Below are 25,030 nucleotides of genomic sequence, written 5' to 3'. Positions count from 1 at the left end.
GTGAACAAATTACTTTCGAGCAATTGATAGAAAATCGCATAGTTATGAGAATATCTAGGCATGATCATGTATATAGGCATCATGTCCGCGACAAGTAGACCGAAATGATTTTGCATCTACTACTATTACTCCACACATCGACCACTATCCAACATGCATATAGAGTATTAAGTAGAGGGATGACATGATCGAACAGAGTAACGCATTAGGCAAGATGACATGATGTAGAGGGATAAACTCAAGCAATATGATATAAACCCCATCTTTTTATCCTCGATGGCAACAATACAATACGTGCCTTGCTGCCCCTGCTGTCACAGGGAAAGGACACCACAAGATTGAACCCAAAGCTAAGCACTTCTCCTATTGCAAGAAAGATCAATCTAGTAGGACAAACCAAACTGATAATTCAAAGAGACTTGCAAAGATATTAAATCATGTTTAAAAGAATTCAGAGAAGAATCAAATATTTTTCATAGATAATCTTGATCATAAATCCACAATTGATCGGATGTCGACAAACACACTGCAAAAAGAATTACATCGAATAGATCTCCAAGAGAATCGAGGAGAACTTTGTATTGAGATCCATAGAGGAGAAGAAGCCATCTAGCTAATAACTATAGACCCGAAGGTCTGTGGTAAACTACTCACACATCATCGGAGAGGCTATGGTGATGATGTAGATGCCCTCCGTGATCGATTCCCCCTCCGGCGGAGCGCCGGAAAAGGCCCCAAGATGGGATCTCATGGGTACAGAAATGTTGCGGTAGTGGAAATAGGGTTTCATGGTGCTCTCGGATGTTTTTAGGGTATATGAGTATATATAGGCGAAAGAAGTAGGTCGGTGGAGCCATGAGGGGCCATGAGGGTGGGGGGCGCGCCCTCCTACCTCTTTGCCGCCTCGTTGCTTCCTTGACGTCCTCTCCAAGTCTCCTGGATTGCGTTTGTTCCAAAAATAACTCTCCCGAAGGTTTCATTCCGTTTGGATTCCGTTTGGCATTCCTTTTCCGTGAAACACTGAAATAGGCAAAAAACAACAATTTGCACTGGGCCTTTGGTTAGTACGTTAGTCCCAAAAATAATATATAAGTGCATACTAAAGTCCATTAAACTTCCAAAACAGATAATATAATAGCATGGAACAATCAAAAATTATAGATACGTTGGAGACTTATCAAGCATCCCCAAGCTTAATTCCTGCTCGTCCTCGAGTAGGTAAATGATAAGAACAATTTTTTTGATGTGGAATGCTACCTAGCATAATTCTCAATGTAATTTTCTTTATTGTGGCATGAATGTTCAGATCCGAAAGATTCAAGACAAAAGTTTAATATTGACATAAAAATAATAATACTTCAAGCATAATAACAAAGCAATCATGTCTGCTCAAAATAACATGGCCAAAGAAAGTTATCCCTACAAAATCATATAGTCTGGCTATGCTCTATCTTCATCACACAAAGTATTTAATCATGCACAACCCTGATGACAAGCCAAGCAATTGTTTCATACTTCTGATGTTCTCAAACTTTTTCAATCTTCACGCAATATATGAGCGTCAGCCATGGACATAACACTATATGTGGAATAGAATGGTGGTTGTGGAGAAGACAAAAAAGGAGAAAATAGTCCCACATCAACTAGGCGTATCAATGGGCTATGGAGATGCCCATCAATAGATATCAATGTGAGTGACTAGGGATTGCCATGCAACCGATGCACTAGAGCTATAAGTGTATGAAAGTTCAACAAAAAAAAACTAAGTGGGTGTGCATCCAACTCGCTTGCTCACGAAGACCTAGGTTATTTTGAGGAAGCCCATCATTGGAATATACAAGCCCAGTTCTGTAATGTAAAATTCCCACTCGCATATGAAAGTGACAACATAGGAGACTCTCTATCATGAAGATCATAGTGCTACTTTGAAGCACAAGTGTGGTAAAAGGATAGTAACATTGTCCCTTCTCTCTTTTTCTCTCATTTCTCTTTTTTTATTTGGGCCTTTTCCTTTTTTATGGCCTTTTTTTCTTTTTTCTTTTCTTCGTCCGGAGTCTCATCCCGACTTGTGGGGGAATCATAGTCTCCATCATCCTTTCCTCACTTGGGATATTGCTCTAATAATGATGATCATCACACTTTTATTTACTTACAACTCAATACTAGAACAAAATATGACTCTATGTGAATGCATCCGGCGGTGTACCGTGATGTGCAATAAATCAAGAGTGACATGCATGAAAGAATTATAAAGGTGGCTTTGCCACAAATACGATGTCAACTACATGATCATGCAAAGAAATATGACAATGATGTAACGTGTCATAACAAACGGAACGGCGGTAAGTTGCATGGCAATATATCTCGGAATGGCTATGGAAATGCCATAATAGGTAGGTATGGTGGCTGTTTTGAGGAAGGTATATGGTGGGTGTATTATACCGGCGAAAGGTGCGCGGTATTAGAGATGCTAGCAATGGTGGAAGGGTGAGAGTCCGTATAATCCATGGACTCAACATTAGTCATAAAGAACTCACATAGTTATTGCAAAAATCTATTAGTTATCAAAACAAAGTACTATGCGCATGCTCCTAGGGGGATAGATTGGTAGGAAAATACCATCTCTCATCCCCGACCGCCACTCATAAGGAAGACAATCAATAAATAAATCATGCTCTGACTTCATCACATAACGGTTCACCATACGTGCATGCTACGGGAATCACAAACTTTAGAACAAGTATTTCTCAAATTCACAACTACTCAACTAGCATGAATCTAATATCACCATCTTCATATCTCAAAACAATCATAAATAATCAAACTTCTCACAGCATACGATGCACTTTATATGATAGGTTTTATTATACCCAACATGGATGTTCATCACATTAGGACTAATTTTATAGCCAAAGAAAACTACCATGCTGTTCTATAAGACTCCCAAAATAATATAAGTGAATCATGAGAGATCAATAATTTCTATAAAATAAAACCACCACCGTGCTCTTAAAAAGATATAAGTGAAGCACTAGAGCAAAATTATCTAGCTCAAAAGATATGAGTGAAGCACATAAAGTATTCTAATAAATTCCAATTAATGTGTGTCTCTCCAAAAGGTGTGTACATCAAGGATTATTGTGGTAAATTAATAAGCAAAGACTCAAATCATACAAGACGATCCAAGCAAAACACATATCATGTGGTGAATAAAAATATAGCCTCAAGTAAAGTTACCGCTGGACGAAGACGAAAGAGGGGATGCCTTCCGGGGCATCCCCAAGCTTAGGCTTTTGGTTGTCCTTGAATTTTACCTTGGGGTGCCATGGGCATCACCAAGCTTAGGCTCTTGCCACTCCTTATTCCAAAATCCATCAAATCTTTACCCAAAACTTGAAAACTTCGCAACACAAAACTCAACAGAAAATCTCATGAGCTCCATTAGTATAAGAAAGCAAACCACAACTTCAAGGTACTGTAATGAAATCATTATTTATTTATATTGGTGTTAAACCTACTGTATTCCAACTTCTCTATGGTTCACACCCCCCCCCCCACCGATACTAGCCATAGATTCATCAAAATAAGCAAACAACACACAAAAAACAGAATCTGTCAAAAATAGAACAGTCAGTAGTAATCTGTAGGTTTTGAATACTTCTGTAACCCCAACAATTCTGAAATAAATTGGTGGACGTGAGGAATGTCTATTAATCATCTTCACAAAGAATCAACCTAATCACACTCTCCAGTAAAAAATGGCAGCTAATCTCGTGAGCACTAAAGTTTCTGTTTTTTACAGCAAGATCGCAAAGACTTTCCCCAAGTGTTCCGAAAGGTTCTACTTGGCACAAACACTAATTAAAAACATAATTACACATCTAAACAGAAGCTATATGAATTATTTCTTACTAAAATTGGGTTGCCTCCCAACAAGCGCTATCGTTTAACGCCCCTAGCTAGGCATAAAACAAGAATAGATATAGGTATTGTCGTCTTTGGTATGCAATTCTTCAATAGAACACTTATAACCCTTAGGAGTTTCCTTCTTTTTATTAGTGATCAAACTCCTATACAAGAAATCAAGAAATTCATTTGTAGCAAAAGGTTCCTTAATGATAGCGAAAAAGTTGGGGTGAACACTTATTGCTTTGAGATTCGCATTTTCCTTACTAGAAGATTCACCTTTATTTTTAGTCACATACATAAACTTGGCAACTCTAGTAGTAGGAGGATTTGGAGTGTTTTTCACGGAAGAAAAGGCAGACCCTAAGTTGGTAATAATATCCTCAAGTTTATCAATTCTTGTGGAATCTTGATCTATCTTTTTGTTAAATATGGGTTCTTTTTCTTTTAAAAAAATCAGAGTAACTCCTACCTTAGATCCATATTGGGTAATCTGGTTGTGGATCTTTTTATCCAAATTCTCAATCAACTCTACAGTAGCAACTTTATTCTCAATAATTTCAAGCTTTTGCATCACATGTTCCAAAGTTAAAATAGTTCCATTAACCAAGAGAGGTGGTGGCCCAAACAAATCTATCATAGCATTATAAGAATCAAAAGTATGGCTACCCAAGAAATTCCCTCCGGTAATGGTATCAAGAATATATCTATTCCAAGGGGTGATGCCTACATAAAAATTGCGAAGAAGAATGGAAGTGGATTGCTTCCTAGTGGATCTATTTCGAGCATTGCAAATTCTATACCAAGCATCTTTTAAATTTTCTCCCTCCCTTTGTTTAAAATTAAGAACTTCATGCTCAGGAGTACTAACGATGATAGAAGGGCTACCCATAATAGCAAAACCAATGATCTAACACACGGACACACAAGAAGCAAGAAAAAGGGCGAACAAAAAAGAGGGCAAATAAAACAACAAAGGTGAAGTGGGGGGGAGGAAAATGAGAGGAAAATGGAAAATAATGTAATGCGAGGGATAAGAGTTTGTGATGGGTACTTGGTATGTCTTGACTTGTGCGTAGATCTCCCCGGCAACGGTGCCAGAAATCGCATGTTGTCGGGAGATCAAATCTCGACTTGACTTGGTGCAAATCTCCGCGGCAACGACTCCAGAAATCCTTCTTGCTACCTCTTGAGCATGCATTAGTTTTCCCTTGAAGAGGAAAGGGTGATGCAGCAAAGCAGCGTTAGTATTTCCATCAGTTTTTTGAGAACCAAGGTATCAATCTAGTCGGAGACTACACGCAAGTCCCTTGTACCTGCACAAACAAATAAGAACCTTGCAACCAACGCGATAAAGGGGTTGTCAATCCCTTCATGGCCACTTGCAAAAGTGAGATCTGCTAAAGATAATAAGATAAATATTTTTGGTATTTTTGTTGTATAGATTGGAAAATAAAGATTGCAAAGTAAAAGGCGGCAGAAATAGCTAGTAGATTAGAAAATAATATGATGGTAGATATACCCGGGGGCCATAGGTTTCACTAGTGGCTTCTCTCAAGATAGCAAATTCTACGGCGGGTGAACAAATTACTGTCGAGCAATTGATAGAAAAGCGCATAATTATGAGAATATATCGGCATGCTTATCTATATAGGCATCACGTCCGTGACAAGTAGACCGAAACGATTCTGCATCTACTACTATTACTGCATGCATCGACCGCTATCCAGCATGCATCTAGACTATTAAGTACATAAGAACAGAGTAACGCATTAGGCAAGATCACATGATGTAGAGGGATAAACTCAAGCAATATGATATAAACCCCATATTTTTATCCTTGATGGCAACAATACAATACATGCCTTGCTGCCCCTACTGTCACTTGGAAAGGACACCGCAAGATTGAACCGAAAGCTAAGCACATCTCCTATTGCAAGAAAGATCAATCTAGTAGGCCAAACCAAACTGATAATTCGAAGAGACTTGCAAAGATATTAAATCATGCATAAAAGAATTCAGAGGAGAATCAAATATTGTTCATAGATAATCTTGATCATAAACCCACAATTCATCGAATCTCGACAAACACACCGCAACAAGAATTACATCGAATAGATCTCCAAGAGAATTGAGGAGAACTTTGTATTGAGATCCAAAGAGAGACAAGAAGCCATCTAGATAATAACTATGGACCCGAAGGTCTGTGGTAAAGTACTCGCACATCATCGAAGAGGCTATGTTGTTGATGTAGAAGCCCTACGTGATCGATTCCCCCTCCGACGGAGCGCCGACAAAGGCCCGAAGATGGGATATCACGGGTACAGAAGGTTGTGGAGTGGAAATTGGGTTTCGTGGTGATCTCGGATGTTTTTAGGGTATATAAGTATATATAGGCGAAAGAAGTAGGTCAGTGGAGCCACGAGGGTGGGGGGCGCTCCTACCCTCCCTGGGCGCGCCCTCCTACCTCGTGGCCGCCTCATTGCTTCCTTGATGTCCACTCCAAGTCTCCTGGATTGTGTTTGTTCCAAAAATAACTCTCCCGAAGGTTTCATTCCATTTGGATTCCGTTTGGTATTCCTTTTCTGCGAAACACTGAAATAGGCAAAAAATAGCAATTTGCACTGGGCCTTTGGTTAGTAGGTTAGTCCCAAAAATAATATAAAAGTGCATAACAAAGCCCATTAAACATCCAAAACAGATAATATAATACATGGAACAATAAAAAATTATAGATACGTTGGAGACGTATCAGGCCATACGGGAAAGGAGAGAAGGACCTCAAGGGGTGGCCGCGCGCCCCCCATGGGCTGGTACAAATTGGACTAGGAGGGGGTGGCACCCTCCTCCTTCCTTCTCCCCTCTTTCCCCTTCCTTTCCCCTCCTAGTTGGACTAGGGGGAAACCTACTCCTAGTAGGAGTAGGAATCCCCCCTTGGGGCGCGCCGTAGGAGGCTGGCCCTCCCCCTCCTACACTCCTTTATATACAGGGGATGGAGGCACCCCATAGACACACAAGTTGATTGTTTAGCCGTGTGCGGTGCCCCTCTCCACAGAATTCCACCCCGGTCATATCATTGTAGTGCTTAGACGAAGCCCTGCGTTGATAACTTCATCATCACCGTCATCATGCCGTCGTGCTGACGAAACTCTCCCTCGGCCTCAACTGGATCAAGAGTACGGGGGACGTCACCGAGCTGAACGTGTGCAGATCGCGGAGGTGCCGTGTGTTCAGTACTTGATCGGTTGGATCGCAAAGACGTTCGACTACATCAACCTTGTTTCACAATGCTTCCACTTTCGGTCTACAAGGGTACGTAGACATACTCTCCCCCTCTCGTTGCTATGCATCTCCTAGATAGATCTTGCATGATCGTAGGAATTTTTTTTGAAATACTGTGTTCCCCAACAGAACCGACACATATGTATCATTGCTACTAAGGATAAAACGTTGGGGTCTATCTCTACATCATGTCATCATTCTTATTGCATTACTCCATTTCTCCATGAACTTAATACACTAGATGCATGCTGGATAGCGGTCGATGTATGGAGTAATAGTAGTAGATGCAGGCAGGAGTCGGTCTACTAATCTTGGACGTGATGCCTATATAATGATAATTGCCAGGATATCGTCATGATTTTTTGAAGTTCTATCAATTGCCCAATAGTAATTTGTTCACGCACCGTTTTCTATTTTCCCGAGAGAATCCACTAGTGAAACCTACGGCCCCCGGGTCTCTTTCTCATATATTTTCCTTTGCGATCTACTTTTCCTTTGCATTTATTTTCATATCTATTAAACCAAAAATACAAAATACTTTGCTGCACTTTATTTTATTTGCGATCTATTTTTCAATCTATTACAACTTTCTCCCGTCCACGCACCAATTTCTGGCGCCGTTACCCGAAATGGATTGACAACCCCTTTAACACGTCGGGTTGCTTGTGGTTGTCATTTGTGTGCATGGGTTGTTTACGTTGTGTTGCTTGGTTCTCCTACTGGTTCAATAAACTTGGTCTCATCACTTAGGGAAATACCTACTATCGATGTGCTGCATCATCCCTTCCTCTTTGGGTAAATACCGACGTAGTCCTAGCCAACATCAAATACCTTGACCTAGCCCCCTGCAGTAGGCAACTAACAAAGTGTACTAGCTGCTACACCACTTTTTCCTTAGGTGTAACTTGCTTCTCACCTACTTCCCCTTGCATCACATTTTTCTTCCTGGCATCTAGCCTTGCCGGAGAAGATGTTATTTCATCAAAGAATGGCTCTGCTGTTGTTGTTTCCTCATCATCAGCTTTCCTCTGTATAACTAGTGCAAGACTGACCACTTGATTCATTGCCACCAAGTGTAACACAGAAGACATGTACTTTTCCGGGCCATGCAGTGCATCCTTCACTTCCGGAGTCCATTTTATCAGGCCTGCCTTTTTCAATATCTTGAAGAAAGGCAGGGCACACTCAACAGACCTTGAAATAAACCTACTCAGATTTGCGACACAACCGGCAAGGCACTGAACATCCTTGATAGTCATGGGTGCTTGGATCTACGCAATAGCCTTAATCTTGTCGGGGATCGCTTTGATCACACGCTGAGATACACTACAAAAAAATACACTTCCGTGATGATACGTGTTTGTTACAGTAGGTTGCTTTTTTGTCATGCATGTAAATCCATGACAAATTTATGACAGAATCAAGATAGTCATACCTGTGCTGTCGTAGAAGTGTTCCATGACATTACCAAAATTATCATCACGGAAGTGTCCACTTCCATGACGATAAATCGTGCGTCACAGACGTGCTTTCGTCAAGGGTGACCGACACATGACATCCACCGTAACGGAACGCCGTTAAGCTATCGGGTCAGGTTTTGGATCCGATAACCCGTTAACAGCCCCGACCAATGGGGATTTTCCACGTGTAAAATCATCATTGGCTAGAGGAAACACGTGTCGGCTCATCATCGGGACAGATGTCATCCACTCACTGGACAGAAGGCGCCTATGATACGTCGACACGTGGCACGACCCAACAAGTTTAAATGGGCCGGACCAACTAAAGGCCCACAAGATTTTGCGGACCAGAATGGGCCGGCCCAGCTAAAGGCCCACGAGATTTTGCGGACCATAATGGGCTGGCCCAGCTAAAGGCCCACAAGATTTCACGGGCCATAATGGGCCGGCCCAGGTACAGGCCCACAAAATTCTTGCGGATCATAATGGGCCGGCCCAGCTAAAGGCCCACGAGATTTTGCCGACATTAATGGGCGGGCCCAGCTGTAGGACCACAAGATTTTGAGGACCCTAGTAGGCCGGCCCGTTAACTGGCTGCCATGTTTTGGGCCAAATGCAGGCCCATATTTGATACGGTCTATTAATGGTCTGCCACGCTCCGGGCCTAATAGTGCCCATATGAGATCCGGCCCATTAAAAGCCTACCACGTTCTGGGCCAAATTACGGCCCAGATCAGGTCCGACCCTTTAAGAGGTTTTGGGCCTAATTATGGCCCATATCAGATTAGGCCCGTCAACTGGACACTATGCTTTTGGGCCCACTTGCTAAAGGCCCACTTAGTAATTCGGCCTGATATTAGTTTTGGCCTGTTAAGGGCCCGTTTAACATTTCGGCCCTATATTAATTTCAGCCTATTAAAAGCCCATCATATAGGTGGGCCTAACTACGGCCCGGTTTGCATCCGGCCTGCTCGCAGCCGATATCTGATTGGGCCAAACAAGGACCAAGACAATTTTTCAGCCTGTTAAAAGCCCGTGATTTGATTCGCACAATCATGGGTCGGGGTTCATTTCGGGCTGCTACCGGCCCGTGAGCTGATCGGCACGTTTCAGGCCCAACCTACATCGTGATTGCATGACGGCCTGATTATGTGCCGTAATTTTACGGTTTGGCCGGTTTACTGCGAAGACAGGATATATATATAATAAAATAACTGCAGCATCGTGAATAAGAAAAAACCTATACTATACAATAAAGAAATTACGGCATATTACATCCACTGGGCATCAAAGTTCGCCACTATGATAATAAAGCACAAGCAGACAGCAGATTACATACACTGGGCATCAAAGATCGCCACCAGTGCAAATAAACACGCCGACAAAATAATATACAAAACCGACAGCACTTCAATAGAGTTCAAGAAAGGTTAGCCTTGCTGGGGTGCTGCAGCGCAAGCAGCTGAGCAAGATGATGAGACTGCGCTTGTTCAACACTTATATCTTCCTCACTCTGAAAGATAAACAAGAAGACAGATGACATGTTTTGCACATAAAAGTATTAGTGTTGACAATTCATCACATTTCTTACTAACGAATAAAGTGACAGAGTTTAAATTTGCATTAACACAATATGGTATTGTTCAGGTCAAGACATGGCAGGAAATGACATTGTGAAGGAGTTGGCAGCTTCACGACGATCAAGAACTCATAAGTATCAATGGTTAGTGTGCTGTCAATTTATACCATTTTAGATTGGCAAATAAAGAGACGGTTTAAATAATAGTAGAATGATATGACATTTTTCATAGCTAAGATATTGCAGAATATGACATTGTGCTGTAGTGGGTAGGTTCACCACACCACTGGATTACAGATGAAGAACAGAAGCATACATGCAGTACAAAAGAAGATCACTTGCTCTATTAAGTTTAATTTACATGGTATGAAGAAGGAACTTGGTTGTACAACTGAAAACTTAAATTGAGAAAGGACGAACTTTTGTTTATGAACTACATATAATAAACTTTAAACAAGCAATTTGATGCAAACACAAAAAATAAACAGTTGTTGCAGTCATGCCTAACCAAATATATACAACAAAGTTTGAAGGCTTGAGATGGACAAACTTACATTATTGGTGAAGACAGGCTCTATAAAGGCCTTGTCCATGCTGATGGGGGGGGCAATTCAAGAAGTTTACCACCGAATCTTCTTCAAAAGCATTGCCTTTATTCTACATTTTGTTAAGAGTAAATATAGATGTGATAATATACGAAAAAATGGAGAATATTTAAGATAAGATGAAGAGTGATGCTACATAACCAAGTAGCTATAAATGTAAGTGCAACGATACAGGCAAAAGGTACAGCAAAGAGCAATGCACAGCTAAACTTCTTCAGTACCAACCTTATGGTAAGAGTAAATATAGATCTGATGTGTAGAAAATGGAGGGCAAAGGAGAATAAGCTGCAGAGTGATGGTACATGAACAACTATCTGTCATTATAAGTACACTGATAAAGGACAACATGTACTTACAAGAACAATGCAGAGCTAAAAAATATTGTCATTGGATATATTCTACACTAATGTAAACATTCATACAGATCAGATAATTTGGAGCGAACAATTGACAAGCAAGCTATCATGCATACTGCTGTCACATAATGAACCACGTATGTATGCAAGTACAGTGATAGAGGACAACATGTACTAACAAGAGCAAAGCAGCGGGCAGCATATTTGCGATATCCTGTCGTTCTTGTCAAACCGGAATTCTTCTTCGAGCAGATTTCCTACAAAAAAGATCTATAAGGCACATGCGGAAAAGTAGAAGTTCAAATTGTCATGTGATTTCATAGACAGTACCTCATCCTGGGAACGAGACCAGTGCATAACAAGATTTTTCCATTCAATGTCTTCTAAATTTAGCACAGGAGACTTCACCAGAAATTCGTTTATAGACTTGCCATCGAAGTGTGATTTCCTCATGTAACGCCGATACTACTGCAATGCTTCCATGAAAATCACAAGCAAGCTTTGCTCGTCATGACTATCCAGATTGACCCTCGCCTAGTTACAACAATGTAATGTAAATCATTGACGTGTTCAATCAGCAGAAAACTGGAAAATAATAGCCATGAATAATAGCACTCACACGTAAGTTGGACAAGAAGATGTGAAAATGGTGTTTGTCTTCACAATAATCTTCCCATGATGGGAATATATGCACGCAGTCCCTAACAACATTGAAAGCATTGTCTTTTAAACTGGGAATAAATGGAATGGGGTTCCAATCTGCAGGAATTGGCCGTCTCTGCAGTTGGGATAGGTCTTCGGCCGGTGGACTTGCTGTACTTTTTACTGGAGTGGGATTTTTCTGTGGTACAGCTGGTGCTATGGCAAATGAAATCGGTATAACTTTTGCTGGAGTGCAGGTCCTGTGTGGTGGGGCTAGTGGTGTGGCGAGTGAAGTATGGGTACAGTCTGCTGGAGTCGGTCCTATGTTTTGTGTCACTGGTTGTACAACCAATATAAGTGGGGTGTTGTCTGATTTCTCTGGCACCACCACGTTTTTCAAGGACTTTGTTGGTGCTCCTTCAAGTCCGGCAATCACCCTCTTCCTTTTTGATGTCTGATGCACAAGAGCAGCATTTGAGTGGAAAAACATGGTATTATGACAGATGGAATATGTATTGATAATGGATGGGCATGGCATCTCGACATATATGATGAGTAAACTAAGCAGATGGCGGTGCAACAAAGTAGAAGAAATGCAAGACAACATATGCAAGATACCCGCAATCGATAAAACATTGCCAAATTAGAATAGGCACCTTGATGGGTGAACAGGACAGGCCATCTGCCTCTGACTCCTCGAGGTTAGAATGGTCATTAGGATCATATTCTGAACAAGAATCAACAGGTGGGGAGCGTATGAGTTTCATTGCATCCAGAATGGCACTCAATGCCTTGGTGCCAATTTTGTAAGTCATTGTAGTGGTTAGCTTCAAGAGTGGACTGCTGCTAGTGCGACACAAAGCAGCTACACAGATCATAGTGTTGATATAATGGGAAAACCTTAAGCATCAGAGTAAAATCAGCAAAGTGGAACTTGCTGGAATATATGTGCTAGTATTGCCGGTACGGCTAGAAAGGCTTCGGATACCAGCTCTCTTCAAGTGAAGGTGTGGTACTGTTAATATCAATGTAACTCTCAAAGGCGACACAGCTCCCCGCATTTCCGTGCTATTCTTATAGGATTCAAGTGGGCAGGCCACTACCAATCCTATTCCTATGTTTACAAGATCCTACGAATCAAAGAGGCTCAAAGTGTCCATCACAACCGACCGTATAGACCTCTACACTGCAAATGTCCCTGCTCATCTTCAGTACAAGGAACATACTGTACTACTATCATACTCCCTCTGTTCCAAAATATAAGTCTTGGTAGAGATTTCCACTATGGATCACATACAGATGTATCCATGTACATTTTAGAGTGTAGATTCACTCATTTTGCTCCATATGTAGTCCATGGTGGAATCTATACAAAGACTTGTATTTAGGAATGGAGAGAGTACATATTAAAGAAGAACGAAAGAGGAACATGGTAAAGAAGAGCAAGCAGATTTTGGATAATAATATGTTGGTTGCGCAGTTCCCACACATGATGAACCAGAGCGCATTAAGAATGCAACTTCTAGCAGTCTCTCGACCATTTCAGGCGGTTGGATGAAGATCCTACGTCTCCTAACCCTTCTTTTTCCTTGTCTCTGATTCTTCCCATACAGAACACTGCACGGGCCGCCGGCCGGACCACCGGCCCCCACCGCCTGTGTTCCTCTGCCACCCCCACCCCCACCCCAACCCCCACCCACGTCGAGTTTTCTTCGTTTGGCGAGGCCCCACAACCACCTGAGCCCCTTTGATCGCATCGGCGAACTCCGACGAGCTCTAAAAAATCAACTGACCCAATTTTGAAATTTAGTATACTGTGATTTAACTAGTGTGGAATATAAAAGGGGAAAACCATAAGCATTGCAAGTATGGTGTTGAGCGTGCCATGGCGGATCTGAAGGTGCAAACCGGACAAAGGCAACTTCGCAACCAAGACAAGAAATCAGAGTAAAGCAGTGAGGATTTATTTTCTTGCTGCGATAAATAAGTTGAGCAGATACGAAAGAGTACCGCCTCTAGTGCGGCGCCGTGTACGCATCTGCTGAGAATTTGACGGTGATGCGGTAGCGATGGCTGTCGGCGGCGTGGAAGCAGATCTAGGAGGGTAGACGGTGGCGGTGGGGCACGGTGGACGAGACGGTCATAGGACCGGTGCCGGCAAGGTGGACGACGGCGGGGATGATGCGAGAGGACGGGATGCAAGGATCCCATTGCAAAGCTGTGGATGAGAGAGGTCGATCTATTGTAATGGACGGCGGCATCGGGGTATCAGCTCCGGCATGGTGGAGGACGACGGCGGTGGATGGGGTGGCGGACGGCGGCGGACGGAGGAGGGTGGGGTGGATAGGTTGTTTTGGCGCCCACGGAGTACGAATGGGGAAAAGGGAGGTAGAGAGGAAGGGGGGAACCATGTATTCAGGGCGCGCTTGTCTCAAATGCGAGGAAATTTACAAACTTAGCCCCCGTTTCAAATTTCTACTACATCACAGCAACACTAGTCGGTTGGGGATAGGACGGTAATCTCGCATACACCGAATATTTGCCGACGAGAGTTTGTTTTTGGCGCCCACCGTGTATGAATATGAATCGGGGAGGGAGTCGATTTCGGCCGAGGACACACTATGTTTTGGCGCCCACCATGTATGAATCCGGGTGAGAGGCGGTTACGTCACGTTTGGGTGAAATTACAAACCTACCCCTATTGAAACCTATACAAATCCAGCATGTAGGCTTTGCGTGGCAGGGATAGGCAGCAGTGATTTCCATCTCACAGATTTTGGTTTCGGGCGGTTACTGCGACTTTCCTCGCTTCTTTCAAATTTTGCAGAGTGCACATTTACCGCGCCAACTCAATTCGAATCCCGTTTGTATTCTATTTTTTTCGGGCGGGATCCATTTTGAATTGGAATTACATTCTATATACATCATTTTTTTATATATACTTTCAAAAGCACAACACCATTTATACATAAATATGGTTTACAAATGGCATGATCTCAGATTCATAAGGTTGTATCCATCAATTTGGATTTTCAAATATTTGAAACCACTTTATGTTGAAATCCAATGTATGCATTCCTCGCTAACTGTCTCCAATTAATGTGTGTTTCATGCGGGGTTATTTTACTTCTCAAACATGTATAATGTGTTTCACACACGCAACATATAGTGCAATCCCTTTTAGACATTAATTGCATATAAACTATGCATTGTTTGTAATTGAAGAATCTATGGATGACCAATACTGATAAACTATATAACATTACACGTGTGCCCAAATTCAAATGAATATGCATGTTTGATACACCAATTTGCGTTACGATATTATCGATGTCGTGATCTCCAGTTTAAATATTTGAATCCCCTTTAATCCAGATATTCGTCTCAGATAGCTATCACTCATGCTTATATAGGACTATCTCTCTGGATCTATACGTGTTCATCGTCTCTCAGGTATCTCTCGTGCTACCTGTATGTCGACAATGATCTTTTATCTTCGTAACACACTGACGGTACTCTCTCCCTCGACCTTCATCACTCTATCTCTCTCTAAGTATATCTCGCTCCCTGCTATGTGTCTCTAACTATGATTCTCCATGTGGAATCTCTTTCTCTCACACAAACACAAAACTTTGTCTCCCGGGGTCTCATTTCTCCCTACTATTCCCATGTGTGCCACTCGCACACCCCTCATACAGAGATGTCTTTCGCTCCTTAGATATGAGAACCTGCGACTCTTCCTCTTCAATATCTATTTCTCACACACAAACACAAACTCTATCTCCCAGGGTCTCATATTTCTCCATTGTTCTCTTGTATGTCACTCACACACACCCTCTCCCCCTAGAGATATCTTGTGTTCCCTCGTATGTCTCCCTAGCTATCACTCTCGTTGTGAAATATCTTTCTCTCTTGCAGACACAAAACTCCGTCTCTCTGGATCTCATTTCTCTCTGATATCTGTTTGTATGTGACTCACATGCACCCTCTCTCTATCTCTCTCACACCCACACACATAACCCAGCCTTCCGATCCACTCGACTCCTATATCTAACACACACTAGCTAGCATCTTTATCTTTCTATTTATCTATTTCTCCATCAACCTTCTTTCTCGCCCTCACTCTTGATTCCTATCACGCACACTACATATGTTTCTCTCTACATGCAGTCAAGTGCCCTCTCACACACATATATAACTTCACCCTTTGAACCACCCAACGGTCATCTCCAACACCCAAACTAGCGATGTCCCTCTAGCTAGCATCTCCATCTCTGTATCTATCTGTAGTTTCTCTGTCAACATTTCTTTCTCGCACGGAGTCTTGCTTCCTATCACCCACACTATATATGTCTCTCCATACATACGCATTTATAGGTTGGTCTCTTTTGCACAATCCTTGCGCCTCACTCCCTCTGCTCGCCATAGATGCATGCTCCAGCCCACGCCACTATCTCTTAAAGACAAAAACACATGCTCAATTGTCGGGACTTCTTCCATGCATTCTCACATGCATGCATATTGTCATACCGATCCATCTCTCCCATGTCGCTGATCTTATGACTTATGTCTTCTTTCTTTTATCTTGATCATGCGCGCGCGCACACACACACATCCCATGTATACATGTATACCTCTCACACATGCACGTTCAAGGTCTCTATGTCTCCATATGTAGTTAATTACCCTCAATCCTAACGCCGCATCGAATCATTCTCCTCTTTTGTGCACATAACTTCCGCCTAGATGGGTAAAACACACACTAACACTTAACAATCTCCTTCTAGCTACCCCCCACCTCTCACTCTTCCCCTATATCCCTGAAACCAATAAGACCATCCCTTAGTTTAATTCCCGCCTACATGCACCATCGATATATAGTAGTCTTCCTTGGTGTCTCTCAAACAAACACGTTCTCTCGAAGTTGACTCCTCTCACGCGCACACAATTTCTCTTCCCTCTCTATGGGCATTTTCTCTCTTGCACCCCATCGTTGGTGGCCTCTACCATACACATGACCTCTCTATGATGAAAGCCATGCACACTTAAATTACATCCGCCACAGTGGACCCCGCGACACACACACACACACACACGCACGCACGCATCCCCCCAACACACACACACTAAGACTCCATCTCTCTGTCACACACACACACAGACACACACACACAAACACACACACAAACACACAGGCAAGCACGCATGCCCCCTGTCGGTGTCAAAACCGGCGGATCTCGGGTAGGGGGTCCCGAACTGTGCGTCTAGGATCGATGGTAACAGGAGGCAGGGGACACGAAGTTTTACCCAGGTTCGGGCCCTCTTGATGGAGGTAAAACCCTACGTCCTGCTTGATTAATATTGATGATATGGGTAGTACAAGAGTTGATCTACCACGAGATCGTAGAGGCTAAACCCTAGAAGCTAGCCTATGGTATGATTGTATGTATATATGATCTATCGACTAGCCTGGCCCTGGTTTCTATAATGCACCAGAGGCCCAGGTTAACAAGAGTCCTAGCTGAATACGCCGGTGGGGAGAAGTCCTTGTCTTGATCGCCAAGTCTTGTGGAATCTTCCTTGTATGCGGCAGTTGTCCAAACTGGCCCATGAGTATACGGCCACGAGGGTCCTCGGCCCAATCTATCAGATCGGGAGATGACGTGTTGAGTACCCCCTAGTGCAGGACACCGTCAGTAGCCCCCTGAACCGGTCTTCAAGTTAGGGACGCTCCTCGATTCTTCCGAACTGTTCTTCATCTTCGGTCGTCGGTCTTGAAAACTGGTTCAACAAATCTTCTCATCTTCGATCTTGAGGATCGCCGAAATGAATTCGACAAGTTTATACATCGGGTATCCAAGGAGCCCCTTTAAGTTTCCGGCCTTTATTAATGCCTTGTTATTTTTATGCCACACCTCGGGTTTGAAATTGTTCCCGGGCGGCAGCCTCCTCTTGCGTCCGAGCTCCAACGCCGGACTGCATTCGAGGTATCTTTTGCAGCCGAGCAGCAACGCCGGACCGCTTCCTAGCTCTAACGCCAGAATGTATCCGAGCTCCAACGCCGGACTATGTATCCGAGCTCCAATGCCGGACTATATCCGAGCTCCAACGCCGGACTATGTATCCGAGCTCCAACGCCGGACTGTATTCGAGGTGTCGTAAATCACCTTGGTTCAAAGCAGTTTGAAGGAGTTTAGCTGAGTTTAATGCCGGAAATGCCCTCTACGGAGCCAGCCACTAATGCCCGAGCTTTATGCCGGACTGCTTCCGAGGTGGTGCACCACCCCGAATGTGGGCCGATTTTTGTTAATATTTTTTATTGGTGCAATTTATTCTCTACCGAGATATATAGCCAGTAGCCCTCAAGGTGTGTATCAGTCTAAAACCGGAGATGCACCTGAAGGATGACGTAAGACCGCTGATCCCAGTAGCCGCTGAGACTCAGGTTGATTTGCAAAATCGGCCTGAGGATCAAGTCCAATCTCGGCAGAATACTTCGGGATACTAAAAGCGGCGTGCTCAATCCTCGAGACTCAGGTTGGGTGCGGCCGACCAACCTGAGGATCAAAATCTCCTCGGAAACTATATTGCACATAAAATTTTCTGCATTGGACAAGCAATGCAGTAGCCCCCGAGACACTGGTCGGGTGGTAACACCAGATCAGGGGATCAATGTGCCCCTTTAATATTTGTAAATAATAAGCCCGAAGCCCAGTAGCCCCCGAGCCTTAATGCGGGCACGGGTGGCCGAATTAAGGATCAATATCCATAGTAAAATCACAAATTATGTGTAATGACTCTTATGTATCCAAGTACTTTACGTCATTAATGCTCGGATCCGCATTGTACAAAACTTTGTTGACCGACCATCGGCTTCCACCTCCTCGGCTAGTAGCCGAGGAGTGTTTGTCCTACTTTATAAAGCCTTTAGGAGGGCAAAGATTTACAACAAACAAGGCAATCTGGCCATACGGTTTTATAAACAAAGGTACGCAAAGAGTTATATTACTGTTTAACAGAAGAAATGTCTTCCAAAGAAAATAGTCCCGCTATCGGTTCCTTTCTTTGGGTTGTCATACTAAGCATGATCATTAAACCTCAGCTCTAATGTAAGAGCAAAATATTGAGGATTTAGTTTGGGAGGCCAGTTAATATCCCCCGGTAATGTTCGGCGATAGTCGGGGTCAAGCCGTAAACACTTCGGCCAATGTTATGAATGGCCCATCATTTAACATAGTCATCGGATCGCTGACCAGTTTACGCTTAATGTGAAAGTCAGTTTTTGGCTTTCTCCACTGAGGTGCTTAACCATGTGAGCTGGAAGCACAATCGCAGTGGTTCTCCCTTTGCACGCCTAGCCGAACCAAACGGAACGTAGGAAGCAAGTGCAGGAGCCGGGCAACCCAACTATTAACCGAAGACACAATTCGAAACTGATGCATATATAGCAATATCTGAGAATGTTTTTGCCGAATCCCTAAGGGTGTCCGGCGTTGCACTGCGAGACTAATGCTGGAAAAACACAAATAGTTTAAAAGTGCAAAAAACTTGGAAAACCAAGAAACACTAGTAAAAACATGACGTCCGAACAATATCAAGTGTTCGGTGCCAATCTGAAAGTTGGTCTTAGAAAAAGAAGTGCTTCTGTCGTGCTTTAACATGATACATCCTATCTCAAGACTTCGAGCGGGTCAGCCTACGGCTTCAACCTCCTATCCCGAGGGAGGAGTACTTCTCATCAGGCCAGTTTAGCAAACTAAACTCTAGCGGCTTTGAGAGAGAAATTAGGCTCCCTGGCTAGTGACCGCACACTCGTGTCGAAAAAAGGAGTGATAAATAATAATAATAAAACTTTGTAATGACTAAGAAGAAGAACACTTATTATAAAACGGCTCAAGTAAACTTACGAGCCCCCAAGTGACTTGGGTAGAAGAATGATTGCATGTACCGAAGTACTTATATCATATCTATGTTCAACCGAACTTTAAACGCGTCTTAACCGACCGTCAGCTTCTCCCTCTTCGGTCAAGGACCGAAAAGTGTTATGTACTCCATCGGTCGAGAATATCGACGGTGTTTCCAATAACCAGGCAATCAGGCCATAAGGCTGTAACAGACAAAGCGCGCTCAGGGAACTTATGCTATATTACCGTGAAGTGTAAGAAGCATCTTCAAAGAAAATAGTACCCCCACCGGTACCTTTCTTCGGTGCTCATTGTTATTATGAGACTTGTGCAATAGATTTTTTGTACTCATGAGTTCCGTTGTGTGCCGACCATCATTGAAAACTATAAGAGTGCTAGCTTTCGGCTTCACCCAGTCTGAGGTCCGGCTCGGGCGACCCGATCGTGACAATCGCAGAGGTGCTCCCTTAACTCCCTAGCTGAACAATCGGGAACATAGGGGTAAACACAGGAGCGAGGCAACCCAGCTTGAAAATCGCTTAAGTCAATATGGTGCATATTGTGGCATAATACACGAACAAGGAACGAAGTCATACAAGTATAATCACATGCAAGAGGAAAAGCTTCATAAAGGAAACCCCCAAGTGAATTGGGTCCTTGAATTTGTGTGTCACAAACAAAGTTTGGACAACGAAAAAATTTTACAAGCAACATTTTCCAAAAAAGTATAATGCTTGGTCAAACCGAACACAAGTTAGAAATTAAAGCTTTGAGCATGAAAGCGACTTAGCTGGTTAATGTGTTCGGTATTGATGACGCGGTCCGAGCTTGATGTGGGGCAAGGTTCCATCCCCCAAGCCGGTCCCGAGGTGGCGGAGCGGAGAGCTCGAATCGACGAAGTGGTGACATAGAACGGTCAATGCAGAAGTCCCCAGATCGTTTTCATGTGCACAAAAAATAGTGCAAACCGGAGATAATAGTAATAATGATAATTAAAAAAATGTTGCATAATAAATAATTTATGCAAAGTGAGTAATAAAAGAAATATGGCCCGGCGCCGAAGTCAATGTCGATGCAGGGCGTGGGCGTGATGCGGTAAAGGCGTGGCAAAGCCTGAATTCACAGGTCGGTCCGAGTTCCGGATGCGGCATTCGCTGGACTATGTACGGAGACTGACCGGACCACCATGCGACCGTTGTTAATGCGGCCACCATTTGATAGACCTGTGTACATATGATGGACAAACCAGAGTAATAATTCCTTGGGAAAATTGAACCCAAACAAGAAAAAAATACTAGGATTAATAGCACCTGGTTTATTTGTTGTAGCAATCCGAAGGAAGGTGATTCCCAAAATTGGGACTCGATCCGCACACCCATTACCGGAGTAGGTTGATGAAGAGATGGCGAAGCCTCGATGTCAGCCGATGAGTCGAAGTAGGTCGGTGTGATGAAGAAGCAATAGTGCGGCCCTGCCGATGCAGGTCGTGACGTGGTCGATGCCGGCTTGATGAAGCGACCGTGCGGTGATGCCGGTATGCCCGCTCCGTGTAATCTGTGGGGCGGTGATGTTGGTGATGATTTATCCTTCGCGATGCCGGAATCTTGTTCGGCTTGCCGAGATGATGATCCGAAGAAGTTGAGCTCGGCTCAACAATGTGACGACGTGTCTAGCGCAGGTCGGCAGCCGTGGAGCAATATTGCCGGACTGGTTTGACACCAGCATGATGTTGAAGATCATGTTCAAAAGATCTTAAAGTTAGTGGGATGTGTTCAGGAACAAAACACAATACCCCATACAAAACTTCCTTCAAAAGGGATGTCCGAAATCCTGTTCATAAAAAAGACGAACTCGGGTCGGATTCGTTTTCACGCAGAAAACAGATCCGAAAAGTGATGCACTAGTCGGAAGGTTCCCGGAGTTTGGACGGTCGGATCGAGCTGAAAGTTTGAGAGGTGCTAGATATAGGAATTCCACAGCCGATCAACGGTTGGATCTTTCAAAGGACGTCCGAGCTCGAAGCTGGACACCACGCCCTAAACTCGTCCAGATTCCTGTCCAGATTTGACAGGGCTCCGGTATATCATAGATTGCCAGAGATTCCTCCATCGGAACTCGACGAAATTTTCCAAGGTTGTTGTAGACTCGATTCCGCACAATTCCACCAAAGAGATCGTTAAAGTGATGCTCGAGGAGGCGGTGGCGGCGAATACGCGTTCGCTGTCCAGAAAAACAGCACAGTCGCCCGAGGGCAATCTTGATGTTGAGCCCCCAAGCTCCATGGACGATTCCTCCATGATCTTGATAGAGATCGGAGTTGGTGTTGATGAAGGCCCTCGTCCGAACATGGTGATCCGAACGCGGGGCGCAGTTCTTGGTCGAACCAAGGTGACCAGTCGAACTAGTGACGAGGATGCCAAAGTCGCAGTTGATCTGCAAGCGAGCCATCGATGCTTTTGTCGATCACACAGCGGAACTCTCAATGAAAGCTCCAATGTCGGTGTCAAAACCGGCGGATCTCAGGTAGGGGGTCCCGAACTGTGCGTCTAGGATCGATGGTAACATGAGGCAGGGGACACGAAGTTTTACCCAGGTTCGGGCCCTCTTGATGGAGGTAAAACCCTACGTCCTGCTTGATTAATATTGATGATATGGGTAGTACAAGAGTTGATCTACCACGAGATCGTAGAGGCTAAACCCTAGAAGCTAGCCTATGGTATGATTGTATATATATATGATCTATCGACTAGCCTGGCCCTAGTTTATATAATGCACCAGAGGCCCAGGTTAACAAGAGTCCTAGCTGAATACGCCGGTGGGGAGAAGTCCTTGTCTTGATCGCTAAGTCTTGTGGAATCTTCCTCGGCCCAATCTATCAGATCGGGAGATGACGTGTTGAGTACCCCCTAGTCCAGGACACCGTCACCCCCCCACACACACTAAGACTCCATCTCTCTCCCTCTCACACACACACACAAACTAGGACTCCATCTCTCTCTCCTCTCTCTCTTTCTCTCTCTCTCTCTCTCACACACACACACACGCACATACCCCCACACACACACTAAGACTCCATCTCACACAAACATGCTCTAGGCGGAGCATTTGTTCCTACCACTCTTCATCCAACCTTACCCGTATGATAAACAATCACCTTTATTTACATGCATAACATGGACAAATTCCACTTTACTTTAGTAGTCAGCAAACTTATCATCTATACCCTTATAAAATAACGAGTTGGTGGAGATGGTGTGCCTGCCATCTTGTAATATAGACCGTATGATCTATATCTGAGGATAGAAAGCAAACTATGATAATTTACAAAAGATACCGGCACCTCTCTCCACATAATTATCAATCGCAACCTCATTGCTCAGCAATTAAAAAGGAATAAGTCTCTGGAAAAATCTAGCATGCACGGTGGCCGCTGCCGCCTGCCGGTGTCGTCCATCCCCATGCCTCCGCCCATTTCGACCACCAGTCACGACCACGCTCCACTCCTCCTTGCCTTATCTCTCATCTTTCATTTTTTCGATGACATTCTTGAGATACCAGTTTCCCGATAAAATTCTTGAGATATCACTAGTTTTTACACATGGGATTACTCCTGCATGGGTCAATCACAACAGGTGTTCTGTAAAAAAAATGCATATTGATGTTCCGTGCAATGCACGAGAATCTTGCTTGTAGTTATATAATGCAAATCACGAGCAGGAAGTGACATTTTTTTGACACAACCACGTTAACATGGCCATGTAAATCACTAGCTAAAGTAAATACCATTATACTTATATCCCATGCAAAAGGTTGAGTACATGTCCGAAGAGTAGAGTCGCACACACGCACTCTGTCTCTCAGAATCTCTCTCTCTCTCACACACACACACACTAGTTACGTGACGCCCACTTAAGCAGACACGTATGTTACAATTTGTGCACACGCGGGTACACGTGATGCTGGGCATTTATTTAAGCCAGAAGGCGAACCCAAACAGTAGTTGCATTCATTCCCCTCCCACCGCCTCTTCTCTGGTCGCCGTCGCCCGGTAGCCATGGGCCGGCCGAAGGTAACAACATAGGCCATACTCCCGCCGGAGCAGTGCTTTAATATGGAAATTTTAGTGGTCATGCATGCATCTTTTTGTGCTAGCACTCCTATATAAGGGTTGACCGGTCGCTTCCCGCGGACGTGCGTGGGCGGTGGAAGAGGAAGGAGAAGGGAAGCGGGCTCTGGAGTAACGTTTTTACCACAATTTCTGAGGAAACTGAGTGCAATAATTGAGTAGTTTTGCAAACTACCAGTACTACACCTGAAACGGTTCAAAACCTACACTCCCTTGCCAGCGCGCGCTTCCCGCGTGAAACGGTCAGCGTCCCCCCTGGAGCGTCAATGCCGCATTAATGCTCGGCCAGAGCGGCAGCGACCTCTTACTAGCGCCGGCTTTGAAGTGGCGCGACGGCCGAGAGAGCGTCGCTTCCCGGTGCACGCGACTGCTCCGCGTTGAGACTGGCCATAGGCCCTGTTTGGATCCATGGGTTAGACTTAGTTTGAGCTAGTTGGGGCTCAAATAGCCCTAAACTATCCAAGCATGAGGGTTTTAATTGGAGCAAGTTGCACCGAACCCACCAAAAAAAACTATCCCACCCAAGAGGTGCTAACTGGAGATAGTTCTCATTGGGACCACTGAAAAATAACTTTTCTCTCTCCATGAAGTGCATTTGTTGTCAACCTAACCCTGTCACACAAACATCTCTTTGGCTACAGTTAGTTCAGGGTTAGTCATGAGTTAGTCTAACCTCTAGCTAAGTTAGAGTATCAAACAAGAGCAGTATAGGACATGCAAGTTGCTCAAAGCATACAGGCAAATTCGTACATGAAAGGATTTTTTCTTTTTGAAAATGGAACGTGAAAGGAATTTTTTTAGAATGCTCTTGGCATGTCGCTAACATGTGATAGTTAACCGACCTCAATAGATGGCAGAAATGCCAGCCCGCCACACTTTGATAGAGACGAGGAGGGAGAAGCGATACAGGCTGCTGGATTACTAGAGATAGGTGTTGCACGGAAGCCAAGAAATATGGTGATAGCGTGGGTTAGCCATGTACTAGTATGATACTACACTGGGCTGCCGTGTTTCGTACTCTTCCAGTCCACTGTGGAGATGATTGGTTAATTTTATATCGCTGAATAATATTAAATATTATGAGTGCAGACGCTCCACCACGAGGTTCCTTGCTCCTTCTCGGTCGTCCGGAATCTATGTTCTTCCACTCTATTTTTTACGTGAGCTTTA

Source organism: Triticum dicoccoides, chromosome 2A (assembly GCF_002162155.2).
Source record: "Triticum dicoccoides isolate Atlit2015 ecotype Zavitan chromosome 2A, WEW_v2.0, whole genome shotgun sequence".
NCBI lineage: Eukaryota > Viridiplantae > Streptophyta > Magnoliopsida > Poales > Poaceae > Triticum > Triticum dicoccoides.
This window is presented reverse-complemented; position numbering follows the sequence as displayed.